At 46.3% G+C, this 9,102-nt stretch overlaps 1 long non-coding RNA gene across 1 annotated transcript; it reads left to right on the top strand.

Annotated features, from left to right (window-relative positions):
• LOC110401649 lies at positions 1,483 to 5,719 on the top strand. The gene is made up of 2 exons (XR_002440514.1): positions 1,483 to 1,777; positions 5,367 to 5,719. It is a non-coding gene; the product is annotated as an uncharacterized LOC110401649 (long non-coding RNA).

Raw genomic sequence — 9,102 nt, 5'->3', positions numbered from 1 at the left:
GGTGGGGCATGTGCAGGGGGTATGGGAGGGCACAGGACTTGGATTGGGCTTGGTTCAGACTTGGTTTTGGGGTGCTTGGGATTCCTGCTGTCTCACAGGTGCTGGCCTGAGGGAAGGCAGCAGTTTCTCCCACTGTTCTGTGCCTAAGAGCATAACAAACTCCTATCACTTCCTGGTCCATACAGGTTTTCCCAGTGAAATCAATAATTGCTCATTGACCTCAAGTTTTTAAAAATCTAGGGCTTCTGGCTCAAGCTGGCTTTGTGTTTTTAGGTGGTACAGTTCCAGGCTGGACTTCAGAGCAGCTCAGAGGGAATTGTCTGTATTTGGATTTCCTTGTCTCCAGTGGAGATGGCAGTGTTTAAGCATTAATTTGTTCTGCATGAGTTTGCACAGGAGGTCAGCCTCTGCCGTGCTGAATCACAAGGCCCTTAGTTCTGCCCGCCTGCTTGTCAAGGTTAATGGGAGCTGGCAAGCTCCAGGGCCCCGTACTCCTATTGCTTCAAAATCTTTCAGAGGCCACACTGACTATCAAGGGTACAGGCAACAGTGTTGAACCCCTGGAGTTACACCTGCTTACCCCAGTTGTTAATTTTTCTATGAAAGTGATGCTGAGATGAATCACATTTCTTAGATCAATATTTGTTTAATCTGGTACTGCACTGAAATGGGGATTGAAAGCATTTGCATTAGAGGGCCGATACAGTACCTACATGCGTATCACTTCCAATATCTGCAGAGCGGTGAATTTTAAGAATTTAATAAAATCTCTCTATTTTGTGCCTGACACCAGGCACCACAGAGGATGGAGGAAATCCTTCCTTCCATGCTATTGTTAATCAGGATCGTTGCTCCACAAAACAAGCCTACAGAGCAGAACTTCTGCAATCTGCATTACTGAGCTACCACCTGAGGCCCAAATTCACAAAGGCATGTACCGTTCCAGTTCAAAATCACAGCCCCAGTACCACTGCCTTTGCCCTATGCGCTCAGAAGTTGCAATTTCCAAAGCTCCCACTGTGCCTAAAATAATTCCCTTGTTACATGACGGGACATCTCCACACTTACTGCATATTTATGTTTTGCTTAAAAATCAGAATCTCTTCCCCTTGATCTTCCACACACCATGTAAGCATAATCGGGCATAGTTTGCACAGGTAACTGCTGTTCTGAGTTCAGAATTAAATTTAAATGTGATTTCATTTCAAACCAGTAATGCTGTTGCTCAGGGAAGAAGGGGGAGACAGCATCCACTTTTCTGAGAGTCTCTCATAACGGACATGCTGTTGTCCGTGCCTTAGAAGAGCAAGTGTATTCTGAAAAAGAAGGCTCCAATGTTTAAGCCTGAAGTGGGTGCTGAGCTATGAGCACCAGCCTTACCCAAGCACAAGTCCCAGGTCTCAGGGAAATGCCCTGCTCCTGGGGGTGACTCATGGCCCCAGTGCAGCTCTGCAGAGCCCACCTGCATGGGGCCAGCCAGGTCCTGCCCCGCAGGATTGGGATGAGTGATGTCTGGCAGCAGAAACACCAGGTGGAATTTCCTGACTGAGAGCTGCATGCCAGCTGCCCTCATCCTGACACCGAGAGGTCAAGAGGATAATCCTCAGTGGTACACGAGGCTAAGAGGTGTATTGTCACCTCTGGGCAGAAGGAGCAGCACAAAGCGCTCACAGGGCGGCGGTGCTTTGGAGGAGAGCACTGGGTCAGCTGCTCAGTGCATTGCAGGCTGCACACCGGGCTGCTTTGGCTATCAGATAGAATCTAAAAGAAGACGTAGGTAAGCCAAACTGTCTCTGGCCAAGCATTCGCGGATGCTGCCATCACAGCCGAGGCTCTGTGGTGATGTGACATTAACTCTGATCTGCGTGGGAGGGAACGGGGCACTGTGCTGTACGCAGCGCTAATGCTTCTGGTTAAGCATAATCCACCCGAAGGTCTCCTCGGTACAGCAGAGTTCAGCAGAGGACTAGATGAGTGTGCTGGTTCACAGGGCACTAATGCAATTGTGTGATTAATTTTTGTCTGGGCTTTTGTTTGCTGTGCTTGGTGGGGCCGGGCGGCGTGGCCGTGGCTCCCAGGGCGAGCTGTGCTGTGCTGGAGATGGCTGCTGGCTGGGCAGCGGGGCCTGCGGCAGCGTGAGTCACTGCCTGGGGAGGGAGGGTGAGCGCTCTGGTGACACTCACCATTGAAAGACAGTGAGGTGGAACAAACAAGGTAATTTCTTAATAAATATTTATTTCAAGGAAACATATTTTGCTTAATCCTCCTTCCCCTGAGGTGAATGGAAGTTCTGTGCTGACAAAAGGTACTGTGGTGCTTGTGATGTGTTTTGACATCTGCGGATGAAAGGTTCTAAATAGCTGAGGATTATGTACTCCTCAGTGAGAACATGAGCTGGCCCACTGGCTAAATTAATAAACACATTGTTACATTAAGTATGGCAAAATGCTTCTGATGCTTCATGCTTGAGCTTGACGTGTTGACAAAAGGAAGCTGAGGATTCGGTTTACTTTATTAAAATTTCATACTTGCAAGGTGTGCTTGAAAAATCTCCGAATGCTTTTAAGACATTAAGACTCCAAATAGAGACAATACTCCCGAGCTGTTTCACAGAGAAGTTGAGGAATGGGTCACGGGACCCCTTAGCTAAAGGCTGTGCCCCTGGTTGTCACAAGGATCCAGAAAAATTTATTCAGTCATTTTTATCATGCAAAAAATCTCAAAATAGTGCAACCATTTGTATTTAGATACGTAGTAGCAGCCAAGAAAATTTGCCATGTCTTCACCCTGCTAAACATTGTATTCTGTCCTAACTCTCACCACGAATGCTACAATGCCCCCGGGGGCATTCTGTGCTGTGTGGAGCATGCGTTCCTGTCTTTGGGGGTTTCACTGTTCATTTCTCAAAGCTTCTTAGAACGTTCTTCTCATCTCTCCATAGGAGATACCACATGGCCCTGCCAGTAGGTGGTGAACTCTGTGCTTGCACCCCAGCCCCAACACCGCTGGTTTGCAGAGTGCCGCTGTCTTTAAGGCAAAGGCCTCTCTTTCTTCTTTCAACTAGAGCCATGAACTTGAACAGCGCTCCTTGCTGTGTTCCCAGAGAATCTTCTGAACACCAAACTTGATCTCAAAACTGAAATGTCCAGCACCTAAAAGTGATATCTATTGATAGCAAAAACTTCAAATTTGTTTTCAAGCGTTACATTGCTTGGTAAATAAGTGACGAGTGTTTGCTACTGAATGCTGGATAGCCTGGTATGGAGAGCTTATAACAAATCACAAAATTTATCATGGGAGTGGTTCTGTTTCCCACTCGCAGCCCACGTCCCTCCTGCAAAGGTGTCCCACAGAAATGAGAGTTTCTGAAGCCCTGATCTGCAAAGATTACATTAGTATCTGTGCAATGGGATGTAAAGCTTTTAACAGCTGTTTTGTTATGCAGACTGGGTCTCCTGACTTTCAGATTTTTGACTGGCAGCTTCTACTAAGAGGCAAAGCCACATCCAGTCACAAAAGGATGTAAATAAGAAAGCAGATAAGCAAACATTTTAAAAATAATAAAATCAAAGGAGCCTGCCACTCTGTTTTCTGTTCTACCTGGAATGTGTTGTTTTCCTGTGGGAATGATGTTTGGCATGACTATGCCATCTGTATGTCTCTCAGTATGCCTTCCCACTTCAGTGAGATTTGGCGGAGAGGTAATGGTCTGAATGAGACAATGCTTTCTCAATTCTTGCAAACGCTCTAAAGGTGATTCTCTGGAGGAGGGTAACAGGGAAGGAGCCTGAGTGGGAGCCTCATGCACTATTAGACAGCAAAGTTTTCAAGAGAAAAAGTTATTTTCTTTATCCCAGTCACAAATAAAATTTCTAAATTTTTACCTTCTAATGCACAAAAACAGTCACTTCAGAAAAAATATCCTTGGGTAATCAGGTCCGCCTAGTCCTGGTGCCAAGGGATCTGCTTGTTCCCTGCCTTTTTGAATGTGTTCCATCTACTTAGATGAGTCACAGGGACAAGGACTGTCTCTTAATAGACGTCTGTACCTGGCACAGTGAGTACCAGCCTCAGCTAAGTCAAGGGCTCTTCCACAGTGAAGGCAATTATGTGCTGATGGAGCCTGTTTGCTATGCAGCTGTAACACACAGATCAATCAGGTCAATCAGAAATCCCTCTTTTCTTCTTCAGTGCAGCTAATGGAGATTCTGCCTTCCTATACTGCTCTGTTATGAATAAGAATTACTATGTATTACCATAGGAAATGAAAAGGCCACAGATGTGAAGGAAATTCACTGTATCTTAGGGGAGTCTTAAGTCTGGAGACTACACAGAGAAGGAGTGAAGTCAATGCAATGAGGCAGCACTTATAGCTTGCACCAGGTTTGCTTGGTGGTAAGGGAGTACAAAACCAAGGCTGGAAGACAACCAGACCTCTCTCTGCTTTCTCTTTACAGCAGAAGGGTTTGCCTTCCCATATGCATGCTGTCTTCATCCCACCATCAGGGCCACTGGTGCCAAAAGTTCTCTCATCGTGTTTTTCTGTGTGAGGAGAGCTGCTGTCACTGGTGCACAGTGGTGCTGCCTGCAGGGTCACCCCACAGTGGCTGTTGCAGGGCCTCTGTGCCAAGTGGCTGCCTTCATCCTTAGCTTGTAAACACGAGCTTGTGTTGTTGCGGAGCATTTCTGGTCACAAGTACAATGGGGAGCAGCGTTTCCCCATTCATCCCACAGCGGTCAACACATTGCTAAATTCCCTGCCTCATACCCTCCTTAAAAAAATATGGCTCATGGAGAGCATTCACATAAGCATTGCTGCTGTTAAAATGATCTCTGCTACTGACCTTTTCCCTGCCCAGGAAGACCAGATAGGCCTTTGTTTCCTGCTCAGCCCTGCCACACCTGACCTCTGCCTGCGTGAGATCAGCCTCCCAGCCCCAGACTTCAGTCCCAGTGCACCTCTATGCACGGCCTCCCCCTGCTTCCCTCCCCTCTCCACATAGGCCCCTGACAGATGGTGTGCCCCCACTATGGCCCAGCCATGGTACCCACCAGACCCGCACCCACTGCCACTGCCAAGCTTGTACCATGTGCTCCTCACCACCCATCTGCGTGGCCACAGCCACACTAAACTTCTGACCCTTGCCTGGTACTCTGCTGTCCCGCCACACACACACAGATTTAGTTACTGCAGCCTAGAGGCTGCCAGGAAACCCAGCGTTACAGCTTTGATTACAGTTACATGGGAGAAAAATACTCTCAAGGCAGCATCTGACATTTTCTTCTTGTTTACATTTGTGTTCTAAGCTGTTTTTCCTCTTCTTTGATGTGTACTATTTTCTTCTCTCTTATTTGTCATTATGCAGCTGCTCAGGAGCCAGCTGTGAAAGGTGATGTCCCTCGCAGTAATACAGCATGGTGCTCCTTGGGCTGCATAGGAAATCCCTCCTACAGACAAGGGCAAGAAGAGGACAAAGAAGAAACAATGATAAATCTGAGCAGATGACAGTGAGGATTCAGAAACAAGGGGGTGGCCCGCACTGTAACATGAAGTATTTGTTGGTTACATATAGCACAGCGCTCAGTTACGCAGGCTGTGTTAACAAGAGCTCACCAATTCACCGGGCATGTGTCCTAAGAGTCACGGGAGCCTGGAAAGGTGTCTGGTTCATACGGGATATGTGTATATACATATATAAAATCTTATGAGTTTACCGTGTACTGTGTACTGTGACTCTGTTTTATAATTAATGGTGATAATTTGCTCCTTGATACTGGCATCCTGTGCATACTTGGGAAGACTCTATCACCAGCACCCCTCCACCATTACTTTCCTTACCTACACCTGTCCCAATTACAAAATACACAACTGGGCTGAGGCAGCTATTTTTTTGCTGCATCATGCTAGGGTTAATTTCCCACCACTTCAGGCAGTGCTGAGAGTTGTTGCCTCACTGCCCCTTTTTTTCCACCTGTACCTGCAGTGTTCCTGAGAAAGGAGAGCTGTCTTCATTGCTCTGTTCAGATAGAAAAGACTCCATGACTCTTGAGATCATCTCAGATGTCTCGGTCCAAGCAGCCCGGATGCAGGAAGAATAAGAGCAACTGCAGCATTTTATTCCAGGAGAGCTCCTGTGATGTGAAGGCTGCATCTTTATGAGGAAAGTTAAACCCGAAGGACACGCATGCTTCTCCTCTTCTGGGCTTAAATCCCGGTGGCAATTGGCCCCTACAGTTCTCGTGCCAGGCACAGGGAGTAGTGCTGTCCGCAGGCTGACAGAGCCTCATTTTCCCCTTGGAGCTGCCAGTGAGAGAGCACACTCAGATTTCATTAGACAACAAACCAGCAGAATGTTTCTTACTGCTATGGAAAGCTCCAGAAGAGTAGAATCACAGTGCACTATTTTTGCAGTTGCCTGATTTCAGAGGTGGGGTGGACCCAGGACTTTCTGGATGTGGCAGAAGCCACCAGGTCCTACCAGCCAGGCCGTGCTGCACACCTCAGCCTCTGAGTATTTGCTTCACTCCGAACAAGCGTGTGCATCTGCAGTGCAGATTATGCATGGGGCACATTGTTATTTGTTTCTTTTCTGCCTGGAAAAATATTTTCCTTCTATGTTGCTCAGTGTCATCTGAATGAATATGCGCTGTCTTTCTGTCATTTTGAAGCACAAGTAGATTCTGCAGACAGTGCAGCACATAGCATTCGGTGTTTAAACTGTCTATTGAGTTCTGCCCAAACACCATGGCCTTGAAATGAATGCGTTATACCACAGAATGAATTCATTGCAGAGAATTATGACTAAATTTGGTAACTGGATTTAACAGATTATGTTTACAAAGTAGCTGTTTTGTTCTTTTCCTTTCATGACATATCCTATTCCATTTAAACTTGACATTCTATATTTAACAGAACAGATGTCACAACGTTAATGGCTGAGACGCAGCATCTCATTACCCTCAAAAAAAAAAAAAAAAAAAAAAGAAAACTCTACCAACAAAAAACTTCACAGCTCATTGTCAACTTTCATGAGAGAACTTACTTGCAGATAGAGCAGAAAAGTGCAATTGGGTTCAGGAACTTGATGAGGAATACAAAGAAATGTTAAATTATTACCTGTGCATTATTAAAAATAATAATCACACTTCTATTAGCTCCTCTCACATAATGAACTCAAAGCCATTCATAATTAGTTTCACAACACTCGGTGGGTGAAAGTAACTATACCTCGTTGTTATGAGCAAAGCGCTGAGCTATCAGGAAGGGAAATGTTGAAGGTAATTCAGCCCCCTCGAGTTTTCCCAAGGGCACTCCAGCAGGTAAGCAATACAGGCAGGCACCCAGCTTGTTTCCCAGTTCTGGTCTGGTGGAGCTGGGCCCGTCTGTCTGCCCTGGGTTTGGCTGGAGTCTGGCCCACGCTCACCTGCTGCCAGTGATTGCATGGGACGCAGGCTGTGCATCACAAAATCCCGAGCTGCCAAAAAGATGTCTTACAGCGCAACACCATGACAGTGTGCTGAGGTCTCATGTCACTTACTTTTGGTGAAATCTGAAAAATTCTGCACGGAAAAGGGAAAAGGCAGCCCGCCAGCACACAAGAATTGCTTGAACTCGTGGACATGAGTTGGGACTGGGAGCTGCCGTGCCAGGGGCACACAGGAGGGGTGGGAGGACTTCATCTGCTGCTGAGACCAGTGAGGAGCTTCAAGTCCTACCCCAGAAGGTTTTCTAATATGGTATATTCCAGAAAAAAGCAATGACATTTACTGGCACACTGACAGCAACACAGCAGAGTGTTTTATCAGAGCTTAAGTCAACTGTGCAGCTCAGATTACTTCCACTTTCGTAGGCTGGGTGCAGAATGCTGTGGAAAGCAGTATTTCAGGAAACAGCACAGGGAAAGAGCCTGAGCTGTGTTCCCCCAGGAGAGCATGACTCGCCCTCATTTCCGCTGCAATGCTTGGTTTTGCAAATGGCAGATGTTTCTTTCTCTTAGCTTCCATCCTTATTTTACTTCTCATCAGCAACTAAGTCAAATTGCACTGTGCAAGAACCACTCTATGACTTTGTTCCTCATCTGGAAATGGCAAATTTTCTGTGAAGCAAAATAGTATTTTCTTAAATTGTCATTTTTTTCTCCAGATCAAGGCATGCTGAGCTGGGCACGCTCTGTACCTGCACTCTGCATCACACAGAGAGCAGCGGTGAGATCCTGCAGGCAGAAAATACTGGGTTTCGTTCTGAACTTAGCTTATCTTTTTTTTCCCACCCCCTAACATTTCCTGCATTATCTACTAATGTTTTAAAGAAATTCTGCATTTAAAACACTTCTGCAGAAAGTGGTAGAGAGGGAAGTAGGAAGAACCTATTCCATTTCACATCTCTGAAAACAAAGCTCCTGGCAAACTATTGTTGTGTTGCTTCCTCTCCATTTTGGTTCTATTTGGGATTGCAGGGCCAGTACTGGGCCAGAACTGCCTGCAAGCTGGCTCCAGCACCATGCCTGGCAGCTGCTCTCCTAAAAGGCCCAGGGGTCAGGGAGAGGAGTGGCCATGTCCTCTCCAGCACTCAGATTCTGAGACCAGTGGGCCTCCTCCAGAAGGTGAAATCCCAGCTACGACAGCAGGTTCTGCTGTTCTTATAATGGCAGAAAGGATGCCAGGACTCCAGCTGCTGATGGATGAATGAACAGGCTGGTTCTCATGAGGGGCTGTGTATCTTGTAACGGTGAGTTTTAGCCACACTAAATATATGATTTCCTTCCTCAAAGCACAATCCGTTTCATGGAAAATATTTTGCTAATTCTTGCCCTGTGGCCTTCTACTGATTTAGAGTGTAAGTATGCTACAGGGAATACCTCAGAAAATGGTCTCTGTAAAAATTTAACAGCTATTGTGATGTTCTTAATAACGCAGTGAACAGCAGACTCTTATCTCTGAATGTGAAAGAGCATGAAGAGAGGAAATCTGTGATGAGCAATGGCAGTATGAATAATTTATTTGACATAAAACTATTTTGTATCTCGACAAATATCTTGTATCCCTGTGATACCGGGAACTCCTGAGGCAGTGCAGTTTGCCTCCAGGGCAATGCGGGTTTTT

Source organism: Numida meleagris, chromosome 6 (assembly GCF_002078875.1).
Source record: "Numida meleagris isolate 19003 breed g44 Domestic line chromosome 6, NumMel1.0, whole genome shotgun sequence".
NCBI classification, from domain to species: domain Eukaryota; kingdom Metazoa; phylum Chordata; class Aves; order Galliformes; family Numididae; genus Numida; species Numida meleagris.
Note: the sequence above shows the minus strand (reverse complement) of the source record. Positions and strands in the feature narration are given on the sequence as shown.